At 47.4% G+C, this 19,992-nt stretch overlaps 3 non-coding genes across 3 annotated transcripts; all 3 read right to left on the bottom strand.

Annotated features, from left to right (window-relative positions):
- Positions 1 to 517: 517 nt before the first annotated feature.
- LOC138568585 (U6 spliceosomal RNA) lies at positions 518 to 624 on the bottom strand. The gene has a single exon (XR_011302907.1). It is a non-coding gene; the product is annotated as a U6 spliceosomal RNA (small nuclear RNA).
- A 2,433-nt stretch (positions 625 to 3,057) lies between these two features.
- Positions 3,058 to 3,164, bottom strand: LOC138568582 (U6 spliceosomal RNA). Its single transcript, XR_011302906.1, has one exon. It is a non-coding gene; the product is annotated as a U6 spliceosomal RNA (small nuclear RNA).
- Positions 3,165 to 15,367: 12,203 nt separating this feature from the next.
- On the bottom strand, positions 15,368 to 15,474 carry LOC138568581 (U6 spliceosomal RNA). Its single transcript, XR_011302905.1, has one exon. It is a non-coding gene; the product is annotated as a U6 spliceosomal RNA (small nuclear RNA).
- Between the last annotated feature and the right edge of the window lie 4,518 nt (positions 15,475 to 19,992).

Here is a 19,992-nt window from a genome sequence, read left to right as displayed (position 1 = left end):
TAATTTTAAGTTTTCATGCACTGCAGCACATTGTGACAATGGTATTTCACAATGGGACTGTTTGCAAGTTACAGAAATCAAAAAAGAAATCAACCAACTATAAGCAGCCACGTCCGGAGTACACTGCTCAGCCCCAATTAAAGATTAAGGCCCAGAAGCAAGTAAAGCTGTAGTTCAGAGCGATCTTTGCAAATATCACCTCAAAGCAGTTTACGCTGGAGTGCAGAACAAGGGGGAAAGTGATAATACTGAGTTTGGTAGAATGGGATAAAAAAAAACAAAAGAAGCATGCCACTTCTAAATGTACAAGTCAAGAAATTCAAGGGGACGTGGCTGTTCATTCAGTCAAGAGGATTCACAAGTAAAAGGCTCCTGAGGCATTAGTGTTGAATTTGGCGCAAAATGTATTGTGTTGTCGTGTAATATGAATGAACATACAATTTCAATCTTCATTAAAAAAGATCTATTAAAAAATAAAGACTTGCAAATTAAGAAAGTTTCTGTCCTGTCATGTGCCAAAAATAGTGAATGCTTTACGAATGTGCGTGTCATCCTTTAGAGCAGGGGCCAATTTAATTTTCCCATTATCATTCCAATATTAGTACATGTGTTGCAGAAGCAAGCGCAAAGGGAGAGTCAATCAAACCATTCATTAGGATCTCAGGTCAAAGGTTTGCCATTCCAAATGTCCTTATGTCAGAGGGCAGAAAGTCCAAACACCATTTAGATATCGGGTGGTATGAAATGAAGAGGCAAACAACAATGAATAAGCATTCGTTGCTGCTGTATTGATCTGGTCCTTAAGGGTTTTAGTTTAATGGCAATTATATTTAAAGATAGAAAGATTAATGCTCCAGGGTGCTTGCAAAATGACACCCCCTCCCCATCACAATGGCTGGGTGATGCAAGCCTGAGAGCATCACAATAGACCCATAGACATGAGAAAAACTCTGTACCTCTGAGTGTATGTGGGCCCATGGCTGTATCAAGGACAAGGCAAGAACAGGAGGTGGGTAAGGCGTCAGCACCAGAGGGTGTCCGATTGAGCCCTGTAAGCAACAGATGTTGGACCGTCCTTTAAAAGATTCTGAGGCTGATTTCAATTTGAACTTTGCTGCTGATTTAAGGATTGCTCAACCTTGACCCACGTCTAGTTTGTTTGGATAAGCCCTGGAATTCCTTTACAGCTTGTACTGGTGGGAGATGATGTGAGTTTATCAACTGCAACGGGATATGAGGCTTGTGTGCCACAAAAAGCAGGTCTAGTATTTTTTATAAGAAAGCCACTTTAAGAAGGGAACTTTGGACAACCCTACCGAGAGCAAAAGTATTACACAGGAGGTAAGGGGGTCAGTGGGTCAACTGATACAATAAACTGACTCACAGTCAAATGTGCTAAGTCCAAACACTACCAGTTCCGACATGTTCCAGGCTTTCTGTTTCATTTTTTAACAGATCCATTCCTATGTACCTCTGTGCTTTCAACACATTTTTCGTTGTAAGGGAGGGACATACAGTAGGCCGTAAAACATTCCTGGGCAGGAAAGACTCTATGTAAAAGCAAGAGTAGCAGACAGCTTAAAAGAATCATCAGCAGAACCCTCTACACCTTCCCCAAAAAATATAAAATTATTTCTCTGCATGTATGTGCGTTGAACAGCGCAAGTAATTTGGTTAATGTCAGTGGATAAATGTCACTTTCCCATAGCGCAGGACAACATCACTTGTACAGGCCCCTTCTGCAAAGGCATTACCGCTGTAGAAAGCAGTGAAAAAGTGAGGCAGTGTGCAGTCACCCCTGACCCTTCACGGCCCTGATCGGCCACGATCGGCCAAGGACCTCTCTATGAGAGCTGAGGGTGGAATTTTCTGGACCTCGGTAACTTACGGAGACATGGCTAGAGGGATCCTCAATCAACGGCTCAGCCTTTGCTCTGTGGCCTGTCCGTATATGTCTGTTCTCCAAATTACCTGCCACTGCCCAGGTGTCAGCTGGTGAGATGGAATGACCTCCCAGGAAGCATACTGGCAGATGATTTGCATAGGCACACCCCCTCTCCCTCTCTCTTAGCCCTGCTTACTCCACAGTAGCAAGTATCTGGGGAAAATATAGTGGTCGAGGTGGGGTAGCAGTAACTAGCAACTATGAGAAAGTAAATCTGGGGCACTTGGCGACCTGTGGGAAACAACTGCAGAGCTCAGTGCCCAGAACTTTGTGGCACAGGGAGGAGGTCTGTGGGATTTCAGTAACTTGGAGACATGCAACCTGGTCGGGAGTGCTTCAGGTCTCCTTCCTTGCATGTTCCAAGCAACTCAACAAAGCATCAACAGGCTGAGATACCAGCCACAGAGCCCCTTTCCCCTTGATTAAAAGCCTAAAATCTTTTCCATGCAAATACATAGCCACCAAATACCATATTTTCTTTGTTTTCTCTCTCTCTGTCTCTCTCCTCCCTCCCTCCTTCCCTCCCTCCCTCCCTCACTCCTTCCCACCCTCCCGCCCTCTCTCTTCCCCCTCTCCCTCTCCCTCAATCCTCCCATTAATTTTAAGTTTTCATGCACTGCAGCACATTGTGACAATGGTATTTCACAATGGGACTGTTTGAAAGTTACAGAAATCAAAAAAGAAATCAACCAACTATAAGCAGCCACGTCCGGAGTACACTGCTCAGCTCCAATTAAAGATTAAGGCCCAGAAGCAAGTAAAGCTGTAGTTCAGAGCGATCTTTGCAAATATCACCTCAAAGCAGTTTACGCTGGAGTGCAGAACAAGGGGGAAAGTGATAATACTGAGTTTGGTAGAATGGGATAAAAAAAACAAAAGAAGCATGCCACTTCTAAAAGTACAAGTCAAGAAATTCAAGGGGACGTGGCTGTTCATTCAGTCAAGAGGATTCACAAGTAAAAGGCTCCTGAGGCATTAGTGTTGAATTTGGCGCAAAATGTATTGTGTTGTCGTGTAATATGAATGAACATACAATTTCAATCTTCATTAAAAAAGATCTATTAAAAAATAAAGACTTGCAAATTAAGAAAGTTTCTGTCCTGTCATGTGCCAAAAATAGTGAATGCTTTACGAATGTGCGTGTCATCCTTTAGAGCAGGGGCCAATTTAATTTTCCCATTATCATTCCAATATTAGTACATGTGTTGCAGAAGCAAGCGCAAAGGGAGAGTCAATCAAACCATTCATTAGGATCTCAGGTCAAAGGTTTGCCATTCCAAATGTCCTTATGTCAGAGGGCAGAAAGTCCAAACACCATTTAGATATCGGGTGGTATGAAATGAAGAGGCAAACAACAATGAATAAGCATTCTTTGCTGCTGTATTGATCTGGTCCTTAAGGGTTTTAGTTTAATGCCAATTATATTTAAAGATAGAAAGATTAATGCTCCCGGGTGCTTGTAAAAATTTCACCCCCTCCCCATCACAATGGCTGGGTGATGCAAGCCTGAGAGCATCACAATAGACCCATAGACATGAGAAAAACTCTGTACCTCTGAGTGTATGTGGGCCCATGGCTGTATCAAGGACAAGGCAAGAACAGGAGGTGGGTAAGGCGTCAGCACCAGAGGGTGTCCGATTGAGCCCTGTAAGCAACAGATGTTGGACCGTCCTTTAAAAGATTCTGAGGCTGATTTCAATTTTAACTTTGCTGCTGATTTAAGGATTGCTCAACCTTGACCCACGTCTAGTTTGTTTGGATAAGCCCTGGAATTCCTTTACAGCTTGTACTGGTGGGAGATGATGTGAGTTTATCAACTGCAACGGGATATGAGGCTTGTGTGCCACAAAAAGCAGGTCTAGTATTTTTTATAAGAAAGCCACTTTAAGAAGGGAACTTTGGACAACCCTACCGAGAGCAAAAGTATTACACAGGAGGTAAGGGGGTCAGTGGGTCAACTGATACAATAAACTGACTCACAGTCAAATGTGCTAAATCCAAACACTACCAGTTCCGACATGTTCCAGGCTTTCTGTTTCATTTTTTAACAGATCCATTCCTATGTACCCCTGTGCTTTCAACAGATTTTTCGTTGTAAGGGAGGGACATACAGTAGGCCGTAAAACATTCCTGGGCAGGAAAGACTCTATGTAAAAGCAAGAGTAGCAGACAGCTTAAAAGAATCATCAGCAGAACCCTCTACACCTTCCCCAAAAAATATAAAATTATTTCTCTGCATGTATGTGCGTTGAACAGCGCAAGTAATTTGGTTAATGTCAGTGGATAAATGTCACTTTCCCATAGCGCAGGACAACATCACTTGTACAGGCCCCTTCTGCAAAGGCATTACCGCTGTAGAAAGCAGTGAAAAAGTGAGGCAGTGCAGTCACCCCTGACCCTTCACTGCCCTGATCGGCCACGATCGGCCAAGGACCTCTCTATAAGAGCTGAGGGTGGAATTTTTCTGGACCTCGGTAACTTAGGGAGACATGGCTAAATGGATCCTCAATCAACGGCCCAGCCTTTGCTCTGTGGCCTGTCCGAATATGTCTGTTCTCCAAATTACCTGCCACTGCCCAGGTGTCAGCTTGTGAGATGGAATGACCTCCCAGGAAGCATACTGGCAGATGATTTGCATAGGCACACCCCCTCTCCCTCTCTCTTAGCCCTGCTTACTCCACAGTAGCAAGTATCTGGGGAAAATATAGTGGTCGAGGTGGGGTAGCAGTAACTAGCAACTATGAGAAAGTAAATCTGGGGCACTTGGCGACCTGTGGGAAACAACTGCAGAGCTCAGTGCCCAGAACTTTGTGGCACAGGGAGGAGGTCTGTGGTATTTCAGTAACTTGGAGACATGCAACCTGGTCGGGAGTGCTTCAGGGCTCCTTCCTTGCATGTTCCAAGCAACTCAACAAAGCATCAACAGGCTGAGATACCAGCCACAGAGCCCCTTTCCACTTGATTAAAAGCCTAAAATCTTTTCCATGCCAACACATAGCCCCCGAATACCATATTTTCTTTGTTTTCTCTCTCTCTGTCTCTCTCTCCTCCCTCCCTCCCTCCCTCCTTTCCACCACCCACAACCCCCCTCCCTCTCCCTCGTCCTCTCCCTACCATTACTTTTAAGTTTCCCTGCACTGCAGCACATTGCGACAATGGTAATTCACAATGGGACTGTTTGAAAGTTACAGAAATCAAAAAAGAATCAACCAACTAAAAGCAGCCAAATCCGGAGTACACTGCTCAGCCACAATTAAAGATTAAGGCCTAGAAGCAAGTAAAGCTGTAGTTCAGAGCGATGTTTGCAAATAGCACCTTAAAGCAGTTTACGCTGGAGTGCACAACAAGGGGGAAAAGTGATAATACCGAGTTTGGTAGAATGGGATAAAAAAACAAAAGCAGCGTGCCACTTCTAAAAGTACAAGTCAAGAAATTGAAGGTGGTGGGGCTGTTCATTCAGTCAATAGGACTCACAAGTAAACGGCTCCCGAGGCATTAGTGTTGAATTTGGCACAAAATGTATTGTGTTGTCGTGTAATATGTATGAACATACAATTTCAATCTTCATTAAAAAAGATATATTAAAAAATAAAGACTTATCGGCCGCCAGGGGGCGCACGGATGCAGAACTCCTCCGTGTGAGCTCCGCTCCCCTAACCCCCAAAAGTGCCTTGAGCCCCCACTTTTGGCCCCCCCACCCGAGCAACAACGACGGACGGAGCCCCCTGGACCTGGCCCCCGACTTCTGGGCGAAACTCCGACGAAAATCGGAGCGATTTCTCCTGCGAAATCGCCCCGACAAGAGCCGCCCCCTTCGGGCCTCCTACGCAGCACTTCCTCGGGCGCCGAAGTTGCGCGAACTCGCGTACGGCCTACTCGGCCTCCCGCACTCCGAAGCATCACCTCAGTCGACCGCTGCCCCCCCTCCAGATCGCAGGAGAGCTTTCGGGAACCTCGCGGACCGGCTATCGCCAGGTCGGGTGAGTGTCTCCCGCCCGCACTACACGCGCGCTTTCCAGGGCCCCCCGGAGGGCTCCCCCTTTTCTGAGTACAGAGACTGCCGGCAACGCCACCCCACCCCGTCAACGGAGGGGCATCCCGGACCTGCAGGACGCGAAATCTCTTACCACCCCCCATCCAGCAGAGAATCGTCCCCCCCGCGCTGCAGAGCTTGGCGCGGAACTCCCTCACCAGCCAGGCAACACTTCGGACGGGGCCCCGCACCTACAAGCCTGACCCGGGCCTCTCCTAGCCCCTGAAAGTTCACAGGCACAATCCAGACAGACTCCAAAGGCCACACCGGCGCAGGACAGTGGAACCCGAGTGGCTGAGGATATTGAACCAGAGGCCACCACCGGAGACCAACAGTACGAACAGAGGGTAGAGCCCCGGATCCCAGGGCGTGTGCCTCCTCCCGTCTCCCACCCCCGCTCCCTGGGACACCCGAGTCACGCTCCCGTCCCTCACGCCGACAAGCAATCGGGCCCTGGTGCTGAGGGAAAGGCCCCCATCATAGGGGCGTGTGCCTCCTCGCACCCACACACCGTATGAGCACCCGCAGCAAACTCGCCAGGTTTGCATACATCTCCCCAGATCTGGACCCCGATAACGATGGAACAATGGCGACTGAGCACCCCGAGGCGGGTACGGCGGCCACCAAAGGGGACATAGCCGCCCTCCTAAATGAGATCAGAAACATGGGCGCAAACTTAGGAGACAAGCTCGATAGAATGACCCAGCGGGTCGATAACATAGAACAGAGGCTTGAGGGGGTCGAAAACAACCAGGCCTCGACTGATGTAATGGAAACCCAACTGAACCTCAGAATGAGCAACATAGAGAGAAGAGAAGAAGACATCCGACTGAAAATTGACGATTTAGAGAACAGGGAGCGCCGTAATAACCTCCGCTTTTGTGGGATCCCGGAGCGCGAGGGTGAGACGGAATCAGATCTTAGACACACCATAAATGATATCATTAGGATACTAGTTGCCGATGAGAATGTGGACGAGCCCGCAATTGAGCGGGTACACAGAGCCGGTGGCCCAACAGGGGGCCCGAGATCCGTCCTTGCCAAGTTCCATAGATACCAAGACAGAACAAAGATTCTCACGAAGGCTCGATCCGCGGACTCCCTCACCCTCAGCGGGGCCAAGATAACTATCTTTCAAGATCTTTCCTCGCTCACGCTGGCTCTACGACGTCTCTGTAGCCCCCTCACGAAGTGGCTCACGGACCGAGGCACGAGGTACAGGTGGGGATACCCCTTCTCCCTCAACTTTGAGCACGAGGGCAGACGAATAGCGCTCCGATCCGAAGACGACATTCGGAACTGCATTGCGGAGCTCCTGGACCCGGACCCGCGGGAGGAAACACAGAACGACTCGGCACGGGATGGAGAGAGAAGGAGACCCCAGGGCCCGAAGCGGAATAAAGTCAGGGGAGCAAGAAAATATAGACGTCCCAATGACTCCCCGGACGTAAATGGATGAGACGGCACCCACCCGTCACTTGCCCTGAAGAATCTTACTCGGAACCCATGGGCCAGGGAGTTGGTACTCAGTGGTGGGTCGACGTCATGGGCCCGCTGGACACCCTATATTGTGCACTTTCTACTGTCATTTCTGAAGATCGACCAGCGAATGACGTCCATTGTACCCACACGTATCGTTGAATTTTCTTTTCTTTCTCTATTGTATACTTAAGATAACTGTTCTTGTTGCTTGTTATCCTGTGATTGATGTTCAGCAATCAAATGGGGGGGGAGGGGGGCTCAGAACTATGATACGCTACCATGGGGGGAGGGGGTTGCGAGGCTATAACCCTCACAGGCGGTCCGCCGAAAGACCGGCTGAGTGCGTCTGGTCCAACGCGGACGCCATCCACTTCGAGACTCAGTTTCACATGGGGTTGAAAGATGTAGTACTTAGATTGGAACCGAGAACACTGGGTATGATGAACAATACCCGAAAGGAGGGGGAGGGGGGTGGGTTGATCGCAAATTCGATGCCTCGTGAGGCACGAACCATTTATCGATGTACTTCCACTGTGGCAACTAACTTCCGAAGACGACGCGACACACACGATGAACACGCTACTTGCAACAATGACCACAAAAAGTAACGTAGCAGGTGACAGGTACGGCACCCTTAAAATCGGCACTCTCAACGTCAAGGGCCTCAACTCCCCCACCAAGAGGTCTCTTGTATCGCGGGAATTCAAGAGGGCAGGCTTGGACGTCCTCTTTCTACAAGAGACTCGATACTCCAGAGGAGAAGAACGGAGAGTGTTACATCCCAAACTAGGCTCCGAACACTGGGGTTCTGGCCCCCTAAAAAAGGCAGGGGTGGGCATCCTGATCAACAAGGCCTTACAATTCGAGCTCATGAGATCCTGGTCTGACTTGAGCGGAAGATCTATGGTCCTGGTGGGCAATATACAAGGCACCGCTGTCACGCTCGCATCCATCTACGCACCAAACACCGGCCAATCCCGGTTTCTTCATCAAACGATCCCTAAGGTTATGACTGAGGCACAAGGCGAAGTAATCCTGGGTGGGGATCTCAATACGTGGATGGATCCGGAACTCGACAGACAAGCTGGCGACCCCCTTGCAAACACTCCAGTCATCGGCGCACACTCGAGGGCGGCAGATTTGATGGAGGTATACAACTTAACAGATGCCTGGAGACACCGGAACCCGTCACGCGCAGGCTACACCTTCTATTCGACCCCACACGCCACGTACTCCAGGATTGACTATATATATCTAACGCCTGCGCTCACAACGGCAATGACAGACACCGATATATCTCCGGTCACCTGGTCGGATCACGATATGGTGACGGTCACACTGGATCAGATGGCCCTCCCCCGGAGGTCGGTCAAATGGCGCTGCAATGAATCGCTTTTCAGAGACTTGGCTTTTCGAGAACAACTCGAACAGGACATCACCCACTATTTTGAGGAAAATAACACAGGTGACATCTCCACGAACACAGTCTGGGAGGCGGGCAAAGCCACCTGGAGAGGGGTGCTCATCAGAGAAGGTGCGGCCAAAAAAAGGGAACGACAACTGATAGAGAATAGGTTACGGACTGAAATCACCCAACTGGATCAACTGGCACAAACCGCGACTACGGAGAGGCTACACAAGATAGAACAAGCCAATGCCAAAAGGGAGGAACTGCGCCAACTCGAAACTGGAGCCATTGAGCATCGACTCCGATGTCTAAAGCAGAGGCACTATGAACACGGTAATAAGGCGGGGGCACTACTCGCTACCAGACTCCGAGGCCAGCGTCGCGAGAGGTGGGTGCCCGCTATACAAGAAGAAGAACCACCCAGAGTCCGCTGCCCCCCCAATATCCCCGAAGCCTTTGCCACGTTCTATGAGAAGCTCTACACCTCACAAGATGCCCCCGGCCTGGAGGCAATTACGGAATACCTATCGGCGGTTAACATGCCTTCTCTCCCAGCCGATATTGCACAGGCATTGGACTCCCCCATTACAGCAGAGGAAGTTGAAGACGCTATTAAAAGACTCCCGACAGGAAAAGCCCCTGGGAATGACGGTTACACGGCAGGATTTTATAAGACCTTTCAAAGTACCCTCCTCCCCTTCATGGTTGAACTCTTTAATAACATCCTTCATTCTGGAGTAGCCCCCGCGTCCTTCTCAGAGGCCCTGATAGCAGTAATCCCCAAAGAAGGAAAGGACCCGAGGCATTGTGCCTCATATCGTCCGATATCACTGCTAAACATCGACGCCAAAATATACACAAGAATCCTCACAGCCCGTCTAGAGACGCATATGCCCTCGATGATCCACAACGACCAAGTCGGCTTTATCAAGGGTCGACAAGGCGCTGACTCCACTCGTAAGACCCTCCATCTAATACATGAATCAAGAACATCTCCGGACATGCCAACATTGCTCTCAATCGACGCGGAAAAAGCATTTGACAGGGTCGAGTGGCACTTCTTGGAAGCCACGCTGAAGCATATAGGCCTCGGACCAGTCCTCCGTCGAGCGATCAAAGCGGTCTACTCGACCCCGAAAGCCTCAGTGATGGTGAACTCCCAATTTTCGCGCTGGTTCCCACTAACCAGAGGAACGAGACAAGGATGCCCCCTCTCGGCGATACTCTTTGCGCTGTCCCTAGAACCACTAGCCAGAGCTCTCCGGGCGGACTCTGCTGTGGAAGGTATCCGAGTGAACGGAAGGGAATACAAGTTGGCCCTGTATGCGGATGACATCCTGCTGCATGTACTCAACCCCCTGTCGTCAGTCCCGAGGGCGATCCAGCTCATCGAAGAATACGGAACACTATCTGGTTTCAAAATCAATAGGTCTAAGTCCATCCTCTTCCCGCTTAACGTACCCTCCCCTGAACAACAAAGGGAGTTGGCACACCTCGGCCTGACCATACAGGAATCAACGCTGCGCTATCTGGGGATCAATATAACAAGAGATCTTACGCAGCTCTACGAGGCGAACTTCCCCCAGCTCCTAGCTGCCCTAAAGACTGACCTACTGAAATGGAAGCCGCTCACAATCTCCTGGATGGGACGCTTGAACGCTATCAAGATGGTAAGCCTCCCACGCTTTCTGTATCCGTTTCAGGCCCTTCCAGTCACGATCCCAGAACACTTCTTCAGACAGGTTAAGAAAACCATACTCGACTTCCTCTGGGATGGCAGAAAACCACGAATAGCGTACGATGTCCTGATACTACCGAAGGAGCTCGGAGGCGTAGGTCTTCCAGATATAGAAATATATTATCAGGCAACACAATTGAGGATCCTGGTCCCACACCTAAGAGACAGGAAGGACCTCCAGTGGGTCCAGCTGGACAATGACTTTCTCCGCAATGTCACCCTCGCAGAATGGCTATGGGTCCCCAGGAACAAGCTCGTAAAACCATTACGTGAACACCCGATACTGGGCGCCATGTGGAACATCTGGAAGAAGGGTAAGGCTATGACAGGAGTTACAACATGGCCCTCACCCCTGAGCCACCTCTGGTCACCTGGCATCCGTGAGAAGATCCCTGAACACGCCAGGTATCAAGCCTGGTTTGACGCAGGCCTAGAAAGAGTCGGTCAGCTGTGGAGGAAAGAGAAATTCATACCAATTTCGGATCTGGAAGACGCCCTCCAAATTCACCCGATCCCGATCTTCCTGTACCTACGGCTGAAAGGGGTGCTGTCAAGGGAGGAATGTAAAGCCACCACGCGCAGAGACCTAACGCCCTTCGAAATAATCTTAGACACGACCACTGCGACCAAAGGGTGGATATCCAGGATGTATCGAGCTCTGATCACCAAAGACCATTCCCCGATCCTCCGCCTCAAAGGAAGGTGGGAAAAAGATTTCGGCAGAGAGTTCGACCAACAGGCCTGGGACAGGATATGCCACACGCCCGCCAGAGTGTCTATTGCTACTCAATACAAACTGCACGCTGTAAAGCTACTCCACCGTTGGCAGTATGATCCGCTTCGGCTTTCAAAGATGTTCCAAACCTCCGATCCCAGATGCTGGCGCCATTGCGGAGCGAAAGCAGACTATTGGCACATGTGGTGGGGGTGCCCTAAAGTGCGCATTTACTGGCAGGAGGTTCTAGGGTGGATCAAGCGACTAGATGGCATAGACAGAGAACCCTCCCCCCTACTCACGTTGTTCGGTCTTGAGGAGGACGATGACGAATTGATCCATGTGAAAGGTCTGGTATCCCCCCTCCTTCTAGCGGCTAGGGCGGCCCTAGTTATAAAATGGAAATCCCCACGGCTGCCAAACGAGACAGATTGGCTGAAAGTTGCCACCAATATCTACACAATGGAGAAGATAACGGCGGCCCTGCACGACAAGGCCGTGAAACACGAAGAAGCGTGGGGTGACTTCGCAAGCCATTACATGTCAAGACCGAACGCCCACCCAACACCTAGCCAATAAATGCATTCACCAACTGCCTTCCACGATGTATGAAAAATGAGATCCTTATCGTCCAGAGGTCCGTGCCTGTCACACATCCGATCATGCTACCAACGATTCATGATTCACAAAGACAACGACTATCAGATGTTGCCGCGTCGCAAGTTTCTTCAGACTATAGCAGCCATCACGCCACGGAAGTGTTATGAGCAACAAAAGGGGAGGGAGGGAGGGAGGGAAGGAAGGGGAGTTACATAGTTCACTCGTCCGGAGTGGACACACGCTTGACTGTATTGTCTTTGTAGTTACGCTATTTGAATCTGAGCTGGGAGAAGATGCAGTAGCGATATATGGTTCCTATGTATGTTTGAATTTGCTTCTTGCTCATGATTCACCTTTGCTGTTTAAAACCAATAAAGTTAAATTTAAAAAAAAAAAAAATAAAGACTTGCAGATTAAGAAAGTTTCTGTCCTGTCGTGTGCCAAAAATAGTGAATGCTTTACGAATGTGCGTGTCATCCTTTGAAGCAGGGGCCAATTCAATTTTCCCATTTTCATTCCAATATTAGTACATGTTTTGCTGAGGTACATAGGAAGTTAAGTTCAGTTAAGAAATGAAACAAAAAGCCTGGAAACATGTTGAAACAGGTAGGATTTGGACTTACAATAAACTGATTCACAGTCAGATGTGCTATCCCTTGACCCACTGACCCCCCTACCTTTTGTGTAATCCTTTCGCTCTCAGCAGGGTTGTCCAAAGTTCCCTACTTAAAGAGACTTTCTTATAAAAATGATCCTAGACCTGTTTTTTATGGCCCACATGCCTCATATCCTGTTGCTCTTGATAAACTCACATCATCTCCCACCAATACAAGCTGTAAAAGATGTCAAGGGCATAGCCAAGGAAACTAGACATGGGCTGAAGGTTGAGCAATCCTTAAATCAGCAGCAAAAATAACATTGAAATCAGCCTCAGAATCTCTTAAAGGATGGGCCAACACTGGTTGCTTGCAGGGCGCAATCGGGCAGCCTCTGGTGCTGACGCCTTAAGGCAAGCGCAAAGGGAGAGCCAACCAAACCATTGATTAGGACCTCTGGACTTTCTGCTCTTTGACATAAGGACATTTGTTATGGCAAACATTTGACCAAACCCCATTTAGATGTCGGATGTTATGGGATTAAGCGGCAAACAGCAATTCATCAGCATTCTTTGCTGCTGTATTGATCTGGTCCTAAAGGGTTTGGTTTAATGCCAATTATATTTAAAGATAAAAAGATTCATGCTCAAGGGTGCTTGCAAATCGACACCCCCTCCCCATCACGATGGCTGTGTGATGCAAGCGTAAGAGCATCACAGAAGACCCATAGACATGAGAAACACTCTGTACCTCTGAGTGTATGTGGGCCCATGGCTGGATCAAGGACAAGGCAAGAACAGGAGATGGCTTAAGGTGTCAGCACCCAGGCTGCCCCATTGCGCGCTGCCAGCAACAGATATTGGACCATCCTTTAAGAGATTCTGAGGCTGATTTCAATGTTAACTTTGCTGCTGATTAAAGGATTGCTCAACCTTCGAACCGCGTCTAGTTTGCTTGGCTTAGCCCTGAAAATCTTTTACAGCTTATATTGGTGAGAGATGATGTGAGTTTATCGAGAGCAACGGGATATGAGGCATGTGTGCCACAGAATGCAGGTCTAGGATCTTTTATATGAAATCCACTTTGGAAAACCCTACTGAGAAAAAAAGGATTACACAAAAGGAAAGGGGGTCAGTGGGTCAAGGGATAGCACATCTAACTGTTAGTTAATTGTAAGTCCAAATCCTACCCGTTTCCACATTTTTCCAGGCTTTTTGTTTCATTTCTTAACAGATCCATTCCTATGTACCTCTGTGCTTTCAACAGAGTTTTCATTGTAATGGAGGGACATACAGTATGACTTAAACATGCCTGGGCAGGGAAGACTATGTAAAAGCAAGAGTAGCAGACAGCTTAATAAATCATCAGCAGGACCCTCTAGACCTTCCCCAAAAAAACATAACATGATTTCTATGCATGTATGTGCATTGAATAGCGCAAGTAATTTGGTTAATGTCAGTGGATAAATGTCACTTTCCCATAGCGCAGGACAACATCACTTGTACAGGCCCCTTCTGCAAAGGCATTACCGCTGTAGAAAGCAGTGAAAAAGTGAGGCAGTGTGCAATCACCCCTGACCCTTCACTGCCCTGATCGGCCACGATCGGCCAAGGACCTCTCTATGAGAGCTGAGGGTGGAATTTTCTGGACCTCGGTAACTTACGGAGACATGGCTAGAGGGATCCTCAATCAATGGCTCAGCCTTTGCTTTGTGGCCTGTCCGTATATGTCTGTTCTCCAAATTACCTGCCACTGCCCAGGTGTCAGCTGGTGAGATGGAATGACCTCCCAGGAAGCATACTGGCAGATGATTTGCATAGGCACACCGCCTCTCCCTCTCTCTTAGCCCTGCTTACTCCACAGTAGCAAGTATCTGGGGAAAATATAGTGGTCGAGGTGGGGTAGCAGTAACTAGCAACTATGAGAAAGTAAATCTGGGGCACTTGGCGACCTGTGGGAAACAACTGCAGAGCTCAGTGCCCAGAACTTTGTGGCACAGGGAGGAGGTCTGTGGGATTTCAGTAACTTGGAGACATGCAACCTGGTCGGGAGTGCTTCAGGTCTCCTTCCTTGCATGTTCCAAGCAACTCAACAAAGATCCAACAGGCTGAGATACCAGCCACAGAGCCCCTTTCCCCTTGATTAAAAGCCTAAAATCTTTTCCATGCAAATACATAGCCACCAAATACCATATTTTCTTTGTTTTCTCTCTCTCTGTCTCTCTCCTCCCTCCCTCCTTCCCTACCTCCCTCCCTCCCTCACTCACTCACTCACTCCTTCCCACCCTCCCGCCCTCTCTCTTCCCCCCTCTCCCTCTCCCTCAATCCTCCCATTAATTTTAAGTTTTCATGCACTGCAGCACATTGTGACAATGGTATTTCACAATGGGACTGTTTGAAAGTTACAGAAATCAAAAAAGAAATCAACCAACTATAAGCAGCCACGTCCGGAGTACACTGCTCAGCTCCAATTAAAGATTAAGGCCCAGAAGCAAGTAAAGCTGTAGTTCAGAGCGATCTTTGCAAATATCACCTCAAAGCAGTTTACGCTGGAGTGCAGAACAAGGGGGAAAGTGATAATACTGAGTTTGGTAGAATGGGATAAAAAAAACAAAAGAAGCATGCCACTTCTAAAAGTACAAGTCAAGAAATTCAAGGGGACGTGGCTGTTCATTCAGTCAAGAGGATTCACAAGTAAAAGGCTCCTGAGGCATTAGTGTTGAATTTGGCGCAAAATGTATTGTGTTGTCGTGTAATATGAATGAACATACAATTTCAATCTTCATTAAAAAAAGATCTATTAAAAAATAAAGACTTGCAAATTAAGAAAGTTTCTGTCCTGTCATGTGCCAAAAATAGTGAATGCTTTACGAATGTGCGTGTCATCCTTTAGAGCAGGGGCCAATTTAATTTTCCCATTATCATTCCAATATTAGTACATGTGTTGCAGAAGCAAGCGCAAAGGGAGAGTCAATCAAACCATTCATTAGGATCTCAGGTCAAAGGTTTGCCATTCCAAATGTCCTTATGTCAGAGGGCAGAAAGTCCAAACACCATTTAGATATCGGGTGGTATGAAATGAAGAGGCAAACAACAATGAATAAGCATTCGTTGCTGCTGTATTGATCTGGTCCTTAAGGGTTTTAGTTTAATGCCAATTATATTTAAAGATAGAAAGATTAATGCTCCAGGGTGCTTGCAAAATGACACCCCCTCCCCATCACAATGGCTGGGTGATGCAAGCCTGAGAGCATCACAATAGACCCATAGACATGAGAAAAACTCTGTACCTCTGAGTGTATGTGGGCCCATGGCTGTATCAAGGACAAGGCAAGAACAGGAGGTGGGTAAGGCGTCAGCACCAGAGGGTGTCCGATTGAGCCCTGTAAGCAACAGATGTTGGACCGTCCTTTAAAAGATTCTGAGGCTGATTTCAATTTTAACTTTGCTGCTGATTTAAGGATTGCTCAACCTTGACCCACGTCTAGTTTGTTTGGATAAGCCCTGGAATTCCTTTACAGCTTGTACTGGTGGGAGATGATGTGAGTTTATCAACTGCAACGGGATATGAGGCTTGTGTGCCACAAAAAGCAGGTCTAGTATTTTTTATAAGAAAGCCACTTTAAGAAGGGAACTTTGGACAACCCTACCGAGAGCAAAAGTATTACACAGGAGGTAAGGGGGTCAGTGGGTCAACTGATACAATAAACTGACTCACAGTCAAATGTGCTAAATCCAAACACTACCAGTTCCGACATGTTCCAGGCTTTCTGTTTCATTTTTTAACAGATCCATTCCTATGTACCCCTGTGCTTTCAACAGATTTTTCATTGTAAGGGAGGGACATACAGTAGGCCGTAAAACATTCCTGGGCAGGAAAGACTCTATGTAAAAGCAAGAGTAGCAGACAGCTTAAAAGAATCATCAGCAGAACCCTCTACACCTTCCCCAAAAAATATAAAATTATTTCTCTGCATGTATGTGCGTTGAACAGCGCAAGTAATTTGGTTAATGTCAGTGGATAAATGTCACTTTCCCATAGCGCAGGACAACATCACTTGTACAGGCCCCTTCTGCAAAGGCATTACCGCTGTAGAAAGCAGTGAAAAAGTGAGGCAGTGTGCAGTCACCCCTGACCCTTCACTGCCCTGATCGGCCACGATCGGCCAAAGACCTCTCTATAAGATCTGAGGGTGGAATTTTTCTGGACCTCGGTAACTTAGGGAGACATGGCTAAATGGATCCTCAATCAACGGCCCAGCCTTTGCTCTGTGGCCTGTCCGAATATGTCTGTTCTCCAAATTACCTGCCACTGCCCAGGTGTCAGCTTGTAAGATGGAATGACCTCCCAGGAAGCATACTGGCAGATGATTTGCACAGGCACACCCCCTCTCCCTCTCTCTTAGCCCTGCTTACTCCACAGTAGCAAGTATCTGGGGAAAATATAGTGGTCGAGGTGGGGTAGCAGTAACTAGCAACTATGAGAAAGTAAATCTGGGGCACTTGGCGACCTGTGGGAAACAACTGCAGAGCTCAGTGCCCAGAACTTTGTGGCACAGGGAGGAGGTCTGTGGGATTTCAGTAACTTGGAGACATGCAACCTGGTCGGGAGTGCTTCAGGTCTCCTTCCTTGCATGTTCCAAGCAACTCAACAAAGCATCAACAGGCTGAGATACCAGGCACAGAGCCCTTTTCCACTTGATTAAAAGCCTAAAATCTTTTCCATGCAAACACATAGGCCCCGAATACCATATTTTCTTTGTTTTCTCTCTCCTCCCTCCCTCCCTCCCTCCCTCCCTCCCTCCCTCCCTCCTTTCCACCACCCACAACCCCCCTCCCTCTCCCTCGTCCTCTCCCTACCATTACTTTTAAGTTTCCCTGCACTGCAGCACATTGCGACAATGGTAATTCACAATGGGACTGTTTGAAAGTTACAGAAATCAAAAAAGAATCAACCAACTAAAAGCAGCCAAATCCGGAGTACACTGCTCAGCCACAATTAAAGATTAAGGCCTAGAAGCAAGTAAAGCTGTAGTTCAGAGCGATGTTTGCAAATAGCACCTTAAAGCAGTTTACGCTGGAGTGCACAACAAGGGGGAAAAGTGATAATACCGAGTTTGGTAGAATGGGATAAAAAAACAAAAGCAGCGTGCCACTTCTAAAAGTACAAGTCAAGAAATTGAAGGTGGTGGGGCTGTTCATTCAGTCAATAGGACTTACAAGTAAACGGCTCCCGAGGCATTATTGTTGAATTTGGCGCAAAATGTATTGTGTTGTCGTGTAATATGTATGAACATACAATTTCAATCTTCATTAAAAAAGATGTATTAAAAAATAAAGACTTGCAGATTAAGAAAGTTTCTGTCCTGTCGTGTGCCAAAAATAGTGAATGCTTTACGAATGTGCGTGTCATCCTTTGAAGCAGGGGCCAATTCAATTTTCCCATTTTCATTCCAATATTAGTACATGTTTTGCTGAGGTACATAGGAAGTTAAGTTCAGTTAAGAAATGAAACAAAAAGCCTGGAAACATTTTAAAATAGGTAGGATTTGGACTTACAATAAACTGATTCACAGTCAGATGTGCTATCCCTTGACCCACTGACCCCCCTACCTTTTGTGTAATCCTTTCGCTCTCAGCAGGGTTGTCCAAAGTTCCCTACTTAAAGAGACTTTCTTATAAAAATGATCCTAGACCTGTTTTTTATGGCCCACATGCCTCATATCCCGTTGCTCTTGATAAACTCACATCAAGTTAAGAAATGAAACAAAAAGCCTGGAAACATTTTAAAATAGGTAGGATTTGGACTTACAATAAACTGATTCACAGTCAGATGTGCTATCCCTTGACCCACTGACCCCCCTACCTTTTGTGTAATCCTTTCGCTCTCAGCAGGGTTGTCCAAAGTTCCCTACTTAAAGAGACTTTCTTATAAAAATGATCCTAGACCTGTTTTTTATGGCCCACATGCCTCATATCCCGTTGCTCTTGATAAACTCACATCATCTCCCACCAATACAAGCTGTAAAAGATGTCAAGGGCATAGCCAAGGAAACTAGACGTGGGCTGAAGGTTGAGCAATCCTTAAATCAGCAGCAAAAATAACATTGAAATCAGCCTCAGAATATCTTAAAGGATGGGCCAACACTGGTTGCTTGCAGGGCGCAATCGGGCAGCCTCTGGTGCTGACGCCTTAAGGCAAGCGCAAAGGGAGAGCCAACCAAACCATTGATTAGGACCTCCGGACTTTCTGCTCTTTGACATAAGGACATTTGTTATGGCAAACATTTGACCAAACCCCATTTAGATGTCGGATGTTATGGGATTAAGCGGCAAACAGCAATTCATCAGCATTCTTTGCTGCTGTATTGATCTGGTCCTAAAGGGTTTGGTTTAATGCCAATTATATTTAAAGATAAAAAGATTCATGCTCAAGGGTGCTTGCAAATCGACACCCCCTCCCCATCACGATGGCTGTGTGATGCAAGCGTAAGAGCATCACAGAAGACCCATAGACATGAGAAACACTCTGTACCTCTGAGTGTATGTGGGCCCATGGCTGGATCAAGGACAAGGCAAGAACAGGAGATGGCTTAAGGTGTCAGCACCCAGGCTGCCCCATTGCGCGCTGCCAGCAACAGATATTGGACCATCCTTTAAGAGATTCTGAGGCTGATTTCAATGTTAACTTTGCTGCTGATTAAAGGATTGCTCAACCTTCGACCCGCGTCTAGTTTGCTTGGCTAAGCCCTGAAAATCTTTTACAGCTTATATTGGTGAGAGATGATGTGAGTTTATCAAGAGCAACGGGATATGAGGCAAGTGTGCCACAGAATGCAGGTCTAGGATCTTTTATATGAAATCCACTTTGGAAAACCCTACTGAGAAAAAAAGGATTACACAAAAGGAAAGGGGGTCAGTGGGTCAAGGGATAGCACATCTAACTGTTAGTTAATTGTAAGTCCAAATCCTACCCGTTTCCACATTTTTCCAGGCTTTTTGTTTCATTTCTTAACAGATCCATTCCTATGTACCTCTGTGCTTTCAACAGAGTTTTCATTGTAATGGAGGGACATACAGTATGACTTAAACATGCCTGGGCAGGGAAGACTATGTAAAAGCAAGAGTAGCAGACAGCTTAATAAATCATCAGCAGGACCCTCTAGACCTTCCCCAAAAAAACATAACATGATTTCTATGCATGTATGTGCATTGAACAGCGCAAGTAATTTGGTTAATGTCAGTGGATAAATGTCACTTTCCCATAGCGCAGGACAACATCACTTGTACAGGCCCCTTCTGCAAAGGCATTACCGCTGTAGAAAGCAGTGAAAAAGTGAGGCAGTGTGCAGTCACCCCTGACCCTTCACTGCCCTGATCGGCCACGATCGGCCAAGGACCTCTCTATGAGAGCTGAGGGTGGAATTTTCTGGACCTCGGTAACTTACGGAGACATGGCTAGAGGGATCCTCAATC

The sequence above is a fragment of the Ambystoma mexicanum genome, chromosome 2p (genome assembly GCF_040938575.1).
Source record: "Ambystoma mexicanum isolate Mex_15411 chromosome 2p, UKY_AmexF1_1, whole genome shotgun sequence".
Lineage (NCBI taxonomy): Eukaryota > Metazoa > Chordata > Amphibia > Caudata > Ambystomatidae > Ambystoma > Ambystoma mexicanum.
This window is presented reverse-complemented; position numbering and strand designations above follow the sequence as displayed.